Source organism: Leopardus geoffroyi, chromosome A1, assembly GCF_018350155.1.
Source record: "Leopardus geoffroyi isolate Oge1 chromosome A1, O.geoffroyi_Oge1_pat1.0, whole genome shotgun sequence".
Lineage (NCBI taxonomy): Eukaryota > Metazoa > Chordata > Mammalia > Carnivora > Felidae > Leopardus > Leopardus geoffroyi.
In genome coordinates this window covers 48,817,185-48,834,138 of record NC_059326.1, presented here as the reverse complement: position 1 = coordinate 48,834,138, position 16,954 = coordinate 48,817,185, and the positions used below count along the sequence as shown (strand labels likewise).

At 37.1% G+C, this 16,954-nt stretch overlaps 1 long non-coding RNA gene across 1 annotated transcript in view; it reads right to left on the bottom strand.

Moving 5' to 3' along the window:
• Positions 1 to 1,223: 1,223 nt before the first annotated feature.
• The window catches only part of LOC123598615, a 29,514-nt gene continuing 13,783 nt past the window's right edge, over positions 1,224 to 16,954 (bottom strand). The window contains exons 3-4 of the long non-coding RNA XR_006712726.1: positions 7,840 to 7,895; positions 1,224 to 2,111 (exon numbers count right to left, since the gene is read on the bottom strand). This is a non-coding gene — a long non-coding RNA (uncharacterized LOC123598615). The remainder of the gene's footprint in view (positions 2,112 to 7,839; positions 7,896 to 16,954) is intronic.

Here is a 16,954-nt window from a genome sequence, read left to right as displayed (position 1 = left end):
AGACAGAAATTAAACTTCTTTTGAATATCTGATTTTAGTAAGTTAGAGGTTTCCTGCCAATGTTTCTCTAGACTCTACCAGACCTAATTTAATAATGAAAACACGAACAAAATCAGATTTCCTAGATGGAAAACCACTTTCATTTACAGATTTAAATTTTTGGTGGAGATTATTTATAAGCATATAATAATCACTCCTGTTGCCCAGGTTCTATATTAAATGATGTGTACTCTAAAGATGGTATGCAGAAAGTAGACTTTGGAGAATTCTGCCTGGATTCTGCCAGGATCCTCCTGGCTGCCAAACTTCCATGTCTACCTTGGAGTTTCCTGTAAAGTCAGATTTTTGCCTTTACCAAAGATGTTCCCAAAAATGACATGTATTGTAAAACCACATGTTAGGGTAGACAAGCCTGGGGACCTCCAAACTTGCATGTGAAATATGGCATAACAGGAAGAACATGCTGTTTGGAGGAAGAAGGATGAATTCAAGCCCAAGCCCCTAATCTCACTGCCATTGTGATTTTGGGCACATCCCTTAACTTTTCTGGGTTTCGATGTACACATCTGCTTACCTTTTAGATGATGGGCTTGTTTATCAAATAAAATGATGTGAAGTTACAAACAAAATGAGTTACACATATTCAAGAGTTTACGGGAAGATGTGGCAGTGCCTGGGTGGGTCAGTCGGTTAAGCATCTGACTTTGGCTCAGGTCATGATGTCATGGTTCACGAGTTTGAGCCTCACATCGAGCTCTGTGATGTCAGCACAGAGCCTGCTTCAGATCTTTTGTCCCACTGTCCCTCTGCCCATCCCCTGTTGTTTCTCCTCTCTCTCTCTATCAAAATAAATAAGCTTTTTTAAAAGAGAGAGAGAGACAGAGGGAGAGAAAGGATGTGGCAAACTATTATCTTTTTTCTCTTAGTTTCTAATCACTCAGCAAAATATTTTTGGAAAGTCTGCTAAGTTCCAATGAAAAGCATTAGAGATTCACAGATAAAGTGATATGGTCTCTGCCCTGAAGTAGTAACAAAGTGACACGATCTGACTTTGGTTTATAAGGATCATTCTGGCTACTATGCTGAGAATGCATGATACGGATGTAGAGGCAGAAGCAGACACCTGGTTTATAGACCATTGTATCATTTCAGGCAAATAATGATGGCGTCTGGGATGAGGGCTGTAGCAGTAGAAGTAGTGAGAATTCAACCAAACCAGGGACTGGTAACCAAGTCTGGAATTTATAACGAGAAGAGAATTGGTGTCTTTGTGGCAGAAGCGAAGTTCAATCAAAGCATGGGGACTAAGAGAGAGTTACATACAATAAAATAAAACTTTCATAGAATATATTGTAAAGATTAGGAGGGAAGTCAACAGGAGAAGGAAGAGTAAGCAGGGGCAAAGCACCGGCTTCGGAGAGGCTTGCTTTGGGGACAGTGGCATAAATACACAAAATGTCCATGAGATTGGATCAAAGGGGTGTCTCAGAATGGAACTCATCTGAGTCCTGTAGGGGAGAGAATCTTCTGTCTTCACCATTAATGCAAAAACAGCTGCTACCCATTTGCCTAGGTGACTAAGATAAACATAGTGGAACTGAAGAGGTCTGAGCCGGAGCAAAAGAATCCTCACCCCTGAATAGAGTTTTCACCAGGTATTTGAGAAGGGGGTAGAGAATATACAATTACTCCTATTAATGATTGAGTACCTACTCTGTATCTGCCACATTCAACCCTCACAACGAACACCTAAAAGATAGATTTTATCATCCCATTCTCAAGATGAGGAAAGTAACGCCCAGAAGCATTAAAGAACACTCACCTACCCATCTTCACACCATCAGAAGTGACAAAACAGACTCAGCTCTCCCTCTCTTTCCATAATGCTACGCAGGGTCACGGAGACGCATCTCTTTTCAGAGCGTGACAGATTGGGATTACTTGGAAACATAACATCAGGAAGGGCAGGGATAGACAGCACTAAAATAGACAGTTTAAGAAACAGGACTGAACTGGAGTTGGTAATGTTCTCCACCCCTCCACCGCCATTGTTGTAGCTCCCTCAGGTTCAGCCACTGGTCGTTAGCGGCTTACAGACTGCTCTCAGGGACCTATGAGAAAATTGCCAAGTAACAGTTACTTTCAGGTTTGGAATCCAAAGAAGTTACTATTTTAGATGACTAAGTGTTGGTAAGAGTGAATAATTTTCTTTAATTAGGACTATCATCATAGGCTCTCCCCTCTTCCAAATTCTCACCCTTTCAAGTCTGACAGGAATAAAATTTAAAAAAAAAAAAAAATCCAGTGGCCGTGCATCACCTTCACCAGTACTTCTTGACTTTTCCAAACAGCTGTGCACACCATGGGGCTCAGGGCAACACAGAATTATTGCCTAGCACAGATTGGACCTGTGAACCCTGAATATTTAAAACCATGAATAATGAATCCAGACTCAGAGGACTTTGAGAAGGTATTCTTCTGACTGCTTATGGACATACTGCTCATTATATATTTTTACCTTGGTTCAAAGCTTTCCTTCCTGAAGGCTGTCCCCCTCACAATTTCACATAAAGGTGATGTAACTTTGATGATAAGCTCCAAGAATCAAGATACCAGAAATATGGCAGTGTGAGTTTTGCTCCGTGCACACCTCCATCCCAACCAGCAACTCTAAAGGTGCTTATTTGTTTCCTTGTTTGTTTTGTTTTAAAAGATGCTCTGCGTGATTACACATTTTAGCACGTAATTTCTGGAACATAATGATCTACTGTCTTTGACTTTGAATTACGTCATGCACCAAGGATTCTTAATATTTGATGATTGAGATTCAAATGGTATTAAAGCTATTCACTACGTGTGGAGCACCAGTGTTTGGTTTTCTTCATTTTTCTTTTGGCCAACTTAATGAAGACCATGAAAATTGATTAAAAAAAAACAACATATTTACATTGAAAAAATAAACTATGGGCACAAATAAACTAAGAAACAAGTATTCTTGGGTGTTAATTATCAAATGTCCAGATTTGGGAGGACAGTTCTGATTTCTAATACTCTGTGCCATTGTTTCCATTTCGGTCAAATCAGACTGTTACTATATACATTCTAGTTTTGAATGCAGGTAATATAGACATTGTAGCATAAGTAAAAGAGACACAGATCTGGAATGAGACAAGTTAAATTCTCAGGCTCTACTGCTGATTTCTATGTGACCTTGCAAAGGGGACTTAACACTCCTAAGCTTAATATTTCCTTATCCATGAGGTGATACATTTGTCTAGATGACCTCCAAAATCTCATTCTATTCTAAAATCTTATCTATATGTAATACTTTATGGGAAAATACTACACAGATACTATTTCAAAGATTAAAGAAATGTAACCCATTATTTTAGAACATAACATGTCCAGCTTTTACTGGTTTGCTTTTCCAAAATATATGATTTTCATTCCAGTCCAATTTGTGACTCTTTTTCAAGTTAAGTCTGGAATTGTTTCTGCGATATAATATAGTTTCAGAATTTTCAACATACAGTGCACAAAGTATGATGAAATGCTCTACCACAAAATGTATAAAAGAAAGATAATATTCCTCAGACATGGATAGTTATGAATCTCATCCAAGTAGACAGGTAAAATAAACTTAGGGAGAAGAAAACTGACATTTAAAATTGGTAGAGATACAAGCATTTCTGCAGCAATAACATCTTATCCTTTCACAGCAATCTGTCTCCTTTTCTTTCTTCCAAACACATGAAAAAAGGCATTTCAAGTTACTGATTAACTTCAACATGCTGATCTTTGATTCTGTCTAAGGTCCATGAAAATTGACTGGATTTCCTTCTATCAGAGAGGAAAGCTACAAAAATGTTAACACATTTTTTAAAAGCTTAGATTCTCTATTATTGAGATATATCAACCCAAGTCTCATTTGGTTGAACTATATTTTTATTTGTTCCTATTCCCAAAGAAACTAGAAACTTCTAAGGGGTTATTTTCCTAAATATGAAACTATATGTTATGATCTGAATGAACTAAATTTTCATGGGTTATCCTCCTTCTCTTGATATTTTCCACTGTAGAATGAGAGGGCCAGGCTTGTGGAGGGTTGATTCCATAGCCACTGAGGTTCTTATCTATTGTTGGCCTTGGCAATGGATGGAGATAAAGGGAAAAAACTAAGCAGGGAGTCACTTTGGCTAAAAGTAATAATAAAATACAAAACAAAATCCTTTGGTCAGGAAATCAAAATGAATATACCAAGTGAAAATGAGTTATCATATATGCCCTTACAAGGTGAAAGAAACAAAAATATGAGGTATAGGAAATATCTATTATTATCATACAACTACTGTGTAAGAGGCAGCATGGCTGCCCTTACATGAACAAGGCAGCCCTTTTCTCAACAGTTTATGTGATATAAATCACAAGCACTAAGTTAAGGAATAATGCAGTTTGGTGCTATGATAAAGGTCCCACACTCTGTGGAGAGGACAGGTTGCTGGTATTGGAGCCATCCTTGAGATTAAGAGGATCATGACAGATATGAACAGGAAGAAGGAACAAAAGCACCTATGAAGAGAGGCCATGAAGAGAGGCATGTTTGAGGAAAGGCAATCGATGCTACTCTATGTAGGAGGCGTGGGAAGGGAAAGAGGTAAAGAAAGAGTACCACTGAAAAGGCAGGGCTTTATGTTATATGTAATGGGAAGGGGCTTGAAAGATTTTTGAGCAAAATGTGGGTGAGACATGATTAGACCAGTACTCAGGATAAATAGCCTGAGAGCAACGTGCAGAAAGCCTTGGGAAAGACAGAAGGCAAGGAGATCTGGTAGGAGGCTGTTTCACTGGGGTCATGAGTACATTGGAAAATAAACAAATGCCCATTATTCCTTCCCAGTCTTTACCAGCCCAGGAAAAAAGTGAGTTTTGTATATGTCAGATATGACATCAGATACAAAATATCTAGGAACAAAAGTTAGAGTCCCTTCCTCAATCTAGCTGGGAAGCTATGGGTTGACTTGTTTTTTGTTTATTGTTTTTGTTTAGGCCCTGGCTTTTAGCATGATCAATTGCTAATGATTCATAGAATGCAATTCCTTATCTTTCTGCCCAGCAGAGACTCATAGTTCTAACTAATAGACATGTCCACATGGATGTTCCACAAACTTTTTGAAGGGACAGACACATCCAAGTTCTAACTCCCCTTCATCTCTGCTAGCCTACGTTTCCTACTGTCTTTCATGATTCTCTCAGTTTTCCTAGCCAAAAATTCCAAAGATACGTACTATTTACTTTTCACTCTGTATCTAAACCATTAGCAAGTCCTGCCAATTCTTGCTTGGAAACTTCTCATGAGACTTTCCCCTTCTCTCCTTTCCAAGCCACCGTCTTTCCTTGCTTAGATCTGCATCGGCTCTCATCTGGATGATTATCTTGGTTTTCTATCTGATGTTACTTCAGTCTGCTTCTCAAGGCTGTCCTCCATACAGCTCCCAAAGGTATCTTTTAAAAAAATCTATTACCATCATTCACCTGCTTCAAATTCCACATATTTACATAAGCCTGAAAAACAAAACTCAAGCTCCTGAGTTTGGCGTGAAAGAACATTTTAAATGTGACCAAAATACAACTGTTTGCACCAGCTATTACATGTACTCCAAGCTCTAGCCACATTGAACATCACCATCTTTGATGAATTGCCATAAGAAAAGATTATCTTTCCGTGGCCACTGCACATGCTATTTTCTCTGCTTCAGATGTCACCCTTTTTTTCTAAGCTGGGACACCTTTTCATCCTTCAAGAACCACATCAAAAAAATCAGTTTTTCTTCCCTAACACTGCCCTAAGAAATTAGTTTCTCCCTTTATCCAAGGTACATTGTTTCTACCTCTATTCTTGCATTTATTCCCACTCTGTTGTAACTTTGCCTGTTTATATGTCAGAGCTCTTCAAATAGACAACAAAATTCTCAAGCGTATGGGCTAGATTTCATTGCCTTTCTATCTCCCATGTCTCAGATTAGCCTGGTAAGTGGCACATGTTCAATAAACGTTTGTAGAATGAATGACTGATTATCTCTGTCACTGTTGAATACTGTACAAATAAGTAATTACCTGTTAGGAATAATCACAATGTAGACCAGGACTTCACACAATGCACAATAGAGAAGAGAGAGGAAGTAAATCTCATGGAGATTTAGAGATTCATCTGCAAGGAATGTTTTAAAGAAAACAACTATATCCTTGTTAGCAACATGGCTTTGACAGCAAAAAATCAACTAACGTGCTTTGGGTAGTGTGAATTCAAGACTTTGGTTGTGGAGAAGAAATTAAGGATACTTATTCTATCCCTGGGTGTCTCCTTTGTAGACGTGGTAATTGAAGCTTTGGAACAGGATAGGGATATCAAGGGATCAGGTGTGGGGAGAGAAGAGCACATACATAATCCATGTTGACATTCAAATTCTTTCTGGAGATGCCACAGTCAAAACATTTCTGTTTCTGAATATGGTTGTAGTGCTGTGTTTTAGTTTCTGCTTAATTCTGTTATGTTGTGTCATTGATATGCTCTAATTTGTATGCAATCAAGGAGAAAGCCGTTTAAGAGTAAGAATGCTTTCAGCTGATTAAAAGCCCCAGTTTTTCTGGGTATTTTGTTCAAATAAAAGATAAAGTTGGAGGCAGTATCAAAATGCTCTGCCTTCCCTGTTTTATGTGCTTCTCTTCTTTTCCCATTCACTTGAGCATGTAATAATCCATATTCCAATTACCTGCCAATTCTTGCAGTGGTTTTCCTGATAAAGTTCAACTGACATCTTGGCATGCTTGGTAAAATTACAACAATATTCATCTTAAATTCAACATGTTCCTCATAATATTTATTCATTATGCTATTTATAAAGAACTGGTTTTATGATAGTTTTAGAGAAAAAAAAAAGTGCCAGAATCACAAAAAGGCAAAGCACTTCTACTCTAGCAGAGCTTTTCATGCCTTGTGTTCCCAATTATCTAACACAGATTTAAAACAGTCAGTTCCATGCAAGTTATATGCTCCAAAGTACTATGGACCTTATGTATAATGAAACTTGGGAAAAGCTCAAATGCTAGGGAAATGGAAGAAAGAACATTTTCTTTTCTCTTAATCTCCATTATATAGCATCAGTTAATCACATTGTGTCATATGATAGGTTGGTTGATTGATTAGCTTACTTCCCATAAAGTTAGAAGATCCTGAATTTTATAGATCTCATTAGCCCCATGATTAGAAATCTTGGGATCAAAGATTCTGGGGCCTAGAAACATATTTGTGTTGTTCCTTCCTTTATTCTCAGTAGGTAGCCCAGGCCTGCAATTGATTCTTTTTTTAATGAATAAACAGTCAAACCTCTTTTATGTTTCTGTAGAAAATCAGTAGAAATGTTGATTATGTTGTCCTATTCATCAAGTCATTAGTACATATACATTCTAAATTATTGGGAATTGCATCAAGTTGATTGGGAGTATTTACAGGATACCACACCTATGAGGTATGCCTTATGTACGGTGAAAGGACAAAGTAACTGGAGAAGATTTTGCTTCTTGGGGAAAATATACAAGAAGAGGGACAGATAGGAAGGGCGGCTAATTTTTAGCTGCTCATTACATAAGGTCCTCTCTCTGGTAAAATAAATGGGTTTGCCTAAGAGACAATACCTAAGTTTGGTATTGCCTATTCCACAGGTGGTAAACATGGGAAAGCTGAAACAAGAGAAATGCATGGGTATGTGGGTGTACATAATACAGAATTGGTGACTGCTATTCAAACCCATGTGGTTATGGATGCCCACAAAAAACTCATACCCAGCTGGATGGATCCATTATAGTCATGGCAGCAACATAGAGGCAAAATTCCAGGGCTGAAAGGAAAGCAGAGAAAATGAAACTGAAACTAACCTATTTTGGAATATCTTGATATTGATGTAGCTTGGCATTGATTGCCTCACCCAAAAGTGGTGGGAAATAACTGCCCCAAGCTTTTTGGACCATAAAGAAGTCTATCTTCCATTTCGATCCCACTCAGGTCAGGTATCTGAGAAAACCTTACTGGATCCCAGAAACAGTTCAGTGTCAGGATCTTTAGCCCTTAACATGGCAGAGTGTCCCTTACCATCATTTGGAAACTGTCTTGTTGTATTAGGGAAAGCTGGAGGAGTTCCCAACAAACTCCAGAGTAAATGAATAAAAAACCTATTAACTATGCCTAGATACATAAGTTGTCACAGGAGCCTAAAGAATTAGGGAGTAGTTCTCGGTAGATTTTGATAGTTCTACCCATAAACTTCCATATATTATTTGCAGCGTGTGTGGTTCCATCAACTGCATACAAAGTAATGCTTTATAATGGAAGAACCCAAGTGTATATTGTTTAAATTATAATGTAGAGAACTGAGCTATTTACAACACTTTTGTTCCCTCATAAAAATAAGTCAACCCTCCTCCTCTTCCAACAGGAACATCCTAGCCAACCAAATTATACCACTTTAAAATTTGCAAAGCACCACAAAAAAAAAAAAAAAAAAAAAAAAAAAGATCCAGATGTTTTCAGAAAGAAAAAGGGTGGGGTAATAAGTGCTCATGTCCTTCTTTTCTTGGATTATTCGATTCAAAGCACTTTTTTGTTTATTAAATCAACTAGTGTTCACAGTTTCTGTTCTAATTCTATTTTAGAATTTCTAATTCTAATTCTTACCAAGAATGCTATTTCTAAAAAAGGAATTCACTTTTATTCAATTCAATAGTTGACTTATTCTACTATTGTTGAGTTCCTAGTCTGTGCCAGGCACTGTGCTAGATTCTGGGATTATTTTAAGGAACAAGACCAAACATGATCACTGTTCTCATGACACAACATAATTTCCTTTTTAGTTTGTTTCAATAGATTTTACCTCTTGTTCAAAATTTACACATTATTTTTTTAGCCAATCAAATTTTCTATTGAAGTGAATGTCACATCCCTCCAAGTTTACCTTAAAATTTAATGCACTTGTAACCAAAAATTCTAATCTGACTGCTTCATAATTGCCAATTGATTACAAAGCTCCTGTGGAAGAATAACTGCTGGCAACTAACTAGGCTATGTTGAGAAGGTGGCGAAGTGGGAATAGAATTGCCCTGCAGATGTCAAAATACAACACAAGGTTCCAAGAGGCAAAGGAGTGTGGTCATAGTGCAGGCCCTGATGACTAGACAGTATATAGGAATTAAGATTCCACAAACAGACTCATGTACTTTTTAAAAAGATAGTGGAATTCAGATGTTTTCTCCTTCCCATGAAACTTGTCAAAAGATCTAAAATTTAAAACCATAAGCTATTTTAAAAAAGCCTGAAAACACAGAGAAATTTGTTCCAAATCCAAAGAGAATGCCAAAAGTTAACTTTGCTGTCCTCCAAAGTATAAATTTCTCTGAAAGAAAATTAGAGTACCCCAAGAGGCTAACCAACATTTTTTCTCTCTTTATCATAACTGCAATGGAATCATAGGCGGGGGAAGGGAGAATGTGAGGGTCAAATTCTACACTTCAGTGGTAGGAGAGAGTAATTGGAATACCTCTGTAGATACTTGTATTTATTATCCATCTCCTCTTACCCTGCTAATTCCTAACACTGGAGAATAGCTTTTAGATGTGGTAAGGTAACAGGGAGAAAGGGAAGCAGCAAGCAGAATTTATTGAACAGAGATGAGTCACCGAATAAGTGACCTGTGATCTATACAGGGCTGCACTGTGGACCTTATTGACCTGTGTGATCAGCCCATCCCAAGATGTGAGTTCCTAAAGCTAAGTGGTGATGGGCCCCCCACATAGAGTAAACTCTGGGCAGAAATTCTGAAACAACAAACCCAAATGGGCACTACCAGTTTCCCAAGATCATGCTTCCCTGACTTAATAGTATCAGCAGGTAAAACTTCCTTTTTTCAAGTTTAATATTGACCCAATTCAAATATAGAACCAAGTCATATAAACGAAGCCTAGCAACCTGTTACAAAATGGAATGTAAGTGTTGTAAACCATGTAATGTAAAAATAATATAAGAAACAAAAAATAGAGGAATGTGTAAGATGTGTAAGGAGGCATAATTGTACTAATTTCTTCACTTTTATGTTCAAGAATTAGTGATGCCCTCTAAGGCTTAAATATCAAAGAACTTGGATTTAAGTAAATTATTAGAGTCATAGAAGTAACATTAAAGGAAACTGATGTAACTACGCTAAACATAAAGCATACTATGGAGCATGATGTTTTTATAATTACAACATCCTATTAGTTTCAGTTGTATCTCATAGTGATTTGATATTTTTATACATTACAAAATGATCCCCACAATAAGTCTAGTTACCATCAGTCACCATACAAATTAGTGCAATATTAGGGACGCCTGGGTGGCTCAGTCGGGTAAGTGTCCAACTCTTGTTTTCTGCTCAGATTCATGATCTCCCAGTTCTTGAGTTTGGGCCCCCCATGGGGTTCTCTGCTGTCAGCGCAGAGCCTGCTTTGGATCCTCTGTTCCCCTCTTTCTCTGCCCCTCCCCTGCTTGCTCTCTCTCTCAAAAATAAACATTAAAAAATTATTATAGTATTATTGGCTATATTCCCTACGCTGTATGTTATATCCCACGTGTCACTTATTTTATACCTGGAAGTTTGTACCTCTTAATCCCCTTCACCTAATTTCACCCACTCCCAAACCCCCTCCCCACTCTGGTAACTAAGTTTGTTTCCTGTATCTGTGAATTGGTTTCTCCTGTTTTGTTTGTTTGTTTTGTTTTTTTAGATTCCACATATTAGCAAAAGCATGCAGTATTTATCTTTTCCTGCTTGACTTATTTCACTTATCATAATACTCTCTAGGTCCATCCATGTTTTCACAAATAGCAAGATTTCATTTTTGATGGCTGAGTAATATGCCATTGTATATATAGATGACATCTTTATCCACTCATCTACCAATGGACACTTAGGTTGCTTCCATACTATGCCCATTATAAATGATGCTGCAATGAATATAGGGTCATATATTTCTTCGAATTAGTGTTTTCATTTTCTTCAGATAAACTCCCAGAAGTGGAATTGCTGGATTGTTTGGTGGTTCTATTTTGAATTTTTTGAGGAAACTCCATTCTTTTTTCCACAGTGGCTATACCAGTTTACATTCCCATCAACAGTGTACGAAGGTTCCCTTTTCTCCACTTCCTTGCCAACACTTGTTATTTTTTTGTCTTTTTGATAATATCAATCTGACAGGTGTGAGGTGATGTCTCATTGTGGTTTTGATTTGCATTTTTCTGATGATTAGTGCTGTTGAGCATCTCTTCATGTGTCTATTGGCCATCTGTATGTCTTCTTTGGAAAAATGCCCATTCAAGTTCTCTGTCAATTCTTTAATTGGGTTGTTTTAAAAATTTTTTTTATATTAAGTTGTGTAAGTTATTTATATATTTGGAGTATTAACCCCTTATTGGATGTATGATTCTTAACTATCTTCTCACATTCATGAAGCTGCCTTTTCATTTCGTTGATGGCTTCATTTGCTGTGAAAAGTCTTTTTAGTTGGATGTAAGCCCATTTGTTTATTTTACCTTTTGTTGCCTTTGCTTGAGAAGACTAATTAAAAATATATATATATATGCTGCTAAGACTAGTGTCAAAGAGCTTACTGCTTATGCTTTCTTCTAGGAGTTTTACGGTTTCAGGTCTTATTTCATTTAAGGCTTTAATCCATTTTTTACATTTTTGTATATGGTATAAGGTGGTGGTCCAGTATCATCCTTTTGCATGTGACTGTCCAGTTTTCTGAGCACCATTTATTGAAGAGACTGTCTTTTCTCCATTATATATATTTTACCTCCTTTGTCATAGATGAATCGACCATGTATGTGTGGGTCTATTTCAGTGTGTCTGTTTTTGTGTCGTCCGTACTGTTTGGTGACTATAGTTTTATAATTTAGTTTAAAATCAGGGAGCATGATACCTCCAGCTTTGTTCTTGTTTCTCAAGATTGCTTGGGCTATTCGGGGTCTTTTGTAGCTCCATACAAATTTTAGGATTGTTTGTTCTAGTTCTCTGAAAAGTACTATTGGTATTTTGATGGGATTGCATTGACTCCGTCGATTGCTTTGGGTAGTGTGGACGTTTTAACAATATTGATTTTTCCAATCCATGGGCACAGTATATCTTTCCATTTATTTGTGTCATCTTTAATTTCTTTCATCAATATCTTATAGTTTTCAGAGTATGGGTCTTTTACCTCCTTGGTTAAATTTATTCCTATGGTATCATTTCGTCTGCAAATAGTGACAGATTTACTTCTTCCTTTCCAATTTGGATGCCTTTTTATTATTTATTTATTTATTCATTCATTCATTCATTCATTCGTTTTTGCCTAATTGCTATGGCTAGGAGAACAGCATGTTTTATATGATCCAGCATATATTAAAATTATATCCTTATTTGTTACAAGTTTACAGATCCAGAAGGAGAGCATACATATAGTTATTACTCCTGGGGTATGGAAGGGAGAGAAAATGTTCACATTTTCTATTTTATTTACATTCTTTCCCATCATCATTTTCCTTTGGAAAAACAAAAAAATAAGAACTTTTTAGGAGTATTGCATATTTATCTAGGCCTTTCCTCTAAAAAGTACATTTATGCAGCTAACACCATGCAAATAGCCTCATGATGTTTTAGTTCAGACTTGTTAGCTCAGTTGGGTAGACCATGATGTTAATGAAGCCTACCCTGAAGTTTTGTTTCCTGTCTGGGTCAATTAGCTCTGCACAGAGGAAAAGTGGCTCTTTTGTGCATTATCTGTTAGCCCCAGGAGCCAGGCTTTCAAGTCTTTACCTGAGTTTCATGGCAAGAGACACTGTGTGGATGTTGCAGAGCATAGAAAATGGAAAAAAAAAAACAAACAAAAAACAAAACACAAAAAACCCTCAAACCATGTGAAGCCAAAGGGTGGAGGCAGTTAATGTCACTTTCACCTAAGAAGAATGACTCATATCTTATTCTCTTTGAAATGTCTACCTTTGATATTCCCAGACCACCACATTTCTGAGGTTACAATAAGTCAAATCAAAACAATACTACATTAAGTAAGAAACTCTTATTTTTTTAGCACTCCCTTTCCATTTGCCTTTATTGCTTTCTTCCACTTTCTCTTCTTCAGAGGATTTCTCTTTTTTTTCCCATATTCATTCTCATAACAAATGACCTCAAGAAATAGAGGCTGACCCAGCCACTATGTATTGCCTCACAAAGGAATTCTGATTATTTCGGTTACAGTGAGGAACACCAATTGCTTAGGGATTCTAGTCTGACAATTTTTCAGGCCCACAGTTTTACCCCTTAACTTTGCAGCAAGTAAAGCCTGGTAACATTTTTTGGAGGCTTGTCTAATATGGAGCCTACCATCTAAGCCCACAGCTTCATTACGATCTGCATAGATCAGTGTCAATTTATAACCAGAATCATGGAAGGAATTTGAGCAGCTTGTTGGATTATTTATGTTGAGTATATGGAAGAGTTGGGGTTGTACATTCCAACATATCATCGTGAATGATGTACTAGGTAAAATTCTAAACAAGTCACTTAGAATCCTGGGTATTGGTTTTCTCACTGGAAAGAACACCTAGTATATGGGTACACTGTAATGAGAAACAAGATCTTATAGTATCCCCTGTGTTTCTTTTACAACATGTTTTCAGCTTTTCTGTCATCAACTAATAATTTTTCAGTTGTCTTTGTTTTAGAGAAGGCATTTTACACATTGATAATAGCAGTAGTGTTTCTAGGGCAACTTTTCCTCAAAAAAAAAAAAAATTCAATTTTCTAACACTTAATACTTGGATACCAAGAAAAGAAAAATAAAGTTCTCAGGAATTTATGGCTTAGATTTTAGAAATCCCTGGATATTTCTTAAATATTCTCTCCTGGGATATATGGAAGAGATATATATGATGAATAAGATAATTCTCAAGATATTTTTTCAGATAATCTGGCTATTAACTAGATAATTAATATAAAACCATAAGTTTCCACAGAAAACCACTTCAGATACAAAAGAGCTATGAGGGAATTCATTGTCAATCAATTATATTTATTTTTAAAGCTCTTCTTCCTGTCAATAGTGGTTAAGATTACATGCTACAGAGGATTTTAATTTGGGTAGACATACATTCTGGTTTCTGGAAGAGTCCTGGTTGGCTTAAGCTGTATAACTATTGATAGCATCCCTTTTCATTTTCCAAAGTTTGAAAGGATTATATAATCACTGTTTTAATAGGTTGATAACTCCTTTTCACATCTTTCTCTTCATTATGTCTCTTGATGTATATACCTCTCTGAGGAAAGTACAAATACATGAAGAATGCAAACACTATCCTTATGCACCCCGGTCCTTCACCCAAGGCATCTGCTAATCTCAGGGTTGCCACCCAAATCTCGGGGTTGCCATTCACATCATAATCTGTTTGGACAGTGGCCCCCCACTCTTTTTCTTGTAACTATCCTGTAAGGGGAAACATGTGTTTACATGGATTCAACTAAATTAAATAACCCTTAGGTCTGTCTCTTTCTTCTTTCTCATACGTGCTGCCCCCAAGCCCTCAACTCAATCTCACACGAACAGTTTTTATCTCTTTATAACTAGTCCCATTTCCCAAAAGAAAAATCCTTCTCAAATATCATGTTGTTGGTAGAATCTGGTGTCACATGAAAAAGTCTGGGGGTTTGTACTTGGCTATTTTTTTATTCTAATGTTCAGGGTAACTGGTGCAATACTACATGAAAAGAGTGAAAAGAATTGTTTCTGTGAAAACACATGTAAATGTTTTAAAAGACTAGATAATTGCTGAAAGTAATACTGTTGAAGTAAGTGTGGGCAAGATAACTAAAATACAAGTTTACAAAACTGAAAAACTCAGGAAGATCTACACTCATTACTTTGCATGTTTCTTTAGTTTTTCACTCCACTTCAAAAAACACAAACGTTAAACCACACACCATGCATTGTGTATATGACTTGTGTGAGAAAAATAATAGAAGAAAAGGCCTTGACTTATATTTTTAAAAATCAGTGAAAATATCTAATGTGTAATGTTTTAAATTAAAATATGAAAAGGTATTTTTAAATATAACCAAATTTTTGTTTAGTTAATAAACCGACCTCTGGGCCAAGCTGCATTGGACAAAAGAGCTTGAATTGAACATAAAAATCATTTACCTGTGTATCTGCCCCCCTTACTAGAATTTTAGCTCCTTGAGAGAAAATATCAAATATTGGTCTTAGTATCCTTTGTTCTCCAGCACCAATGAAATGCCTGGGCCTTTAATAATTGTTTGCCTCTTAAAAACTTTCAATGGATTCCCCTTGGATAAATAATATACTACCAGATTCTTTATTTTTACATTCATAATTTCTCATATGAAATTTTTATTCAACTCCATGAATCCAAATGGAAGCCTCTAAGCAAACTGTTTTGCTTGACTTCCTTAAAACACACACACATACACACACACACACACACACACACACACACACACACACACCATACACAACTATTTATCTGCCTCTCCTCATGAGGTGCTTCCACTTGGAACTTTCTGTCACCAATTTCAGTATCCTACCAACTAGAACCCTAGATATGATAGTCATTCACTATGAAGTGTTACTCCTCCGACATGATTTTCCCAACTCCCTCCAAGTGACCTGGTCATTGGCTATTTACACATTTGGGTACTGAAGAACAAGTCATGAGAAGTCAGCTCCCGTGTACAATTTTGGGACTGGCTAAAGACACAAACATCGGGCTGAGGGAGCTGACTCAGCTCAGAGCCAAATGCAGAAGCTCAGAAATGCCATTGAGCAGCTGAGACACGGCATCTGGCAGCATTATAAGTTAAATCAGGTTTCAGACAATAGCCAACCCAAGATTTCCTAAAGCCCAGAGCACAGGAAAGACAGTAATAGGCAAAAGAGCACAGTCATGAATCTGTGTGGAAGGCTGCCATCATCACTGAATTGTGTTGTGAGCTCACAGACCCCAACAAGAAGTCACACTGTGCAGGCTATGGGACCATGCAATAGGTGTGACCTCTCTTCTCCCAATCTTCGCTTAACAGGGTTACCAGTCAACTTTGCTGTATAGAGAACAATGCAGAAACCAAATAAAAATAGGCTTTCTATGCCAGTGGGCTAGCAGACAGCTGGGTCTTTGAGGTAACATAGACATATAGTGGGGTCCCAAGGGAACACTGGATTTCAAGTCTAGAAACCACCAGAAATAATCATTTATTATGAGAGCCCAAGAAAGCAACTGGATCACCAGGTCCCATGTTTGGAGTAGTGAGCATTTTAAACAAGAATGGGGAATGGAAAGGAAGGCACTGAAGCTCTAGATACTCCCTACAGGGAATATGCTCAGGAAACAGTTGGATCATAACCAGATGCAGCCAGATTTTGTGACCCTGGAAGAAATGTAGATGGAGCAAATAGCATAGCCTCACAGTTAAAAACACTTTAACTTAGACACTGAGTGATACTATTTTGTACTATAGGTAACCTAGAGAATAATGGGCCAGTCTCCTCAGATAGATTTTAAACAACAGTAGGTTTTAGGATCTTTGAACAGGTTTTGGTGGTAAGCACTTGGGTGGAGAGAAGCATAATTCTGTTAAGCTGAGCACCTCTTGAGAAGCTTCTTCATTCACCGCAATAATAAAGAAAAATTTGTCAGTTACCAAGTCAGCATATTTTAGGACCATGCATCTGGATACCTAGAGAATGTAGTTTTCTATGACTTCATAAAAACCTAAGTCAACCAGTTTTCAGATTTGTTAACTATTACTCAAGGACCTGAAGGCAAACTTTCTCATCTTTGATGCATTGGTGTTTCAGTTTTTTTTCATTCTCTGTT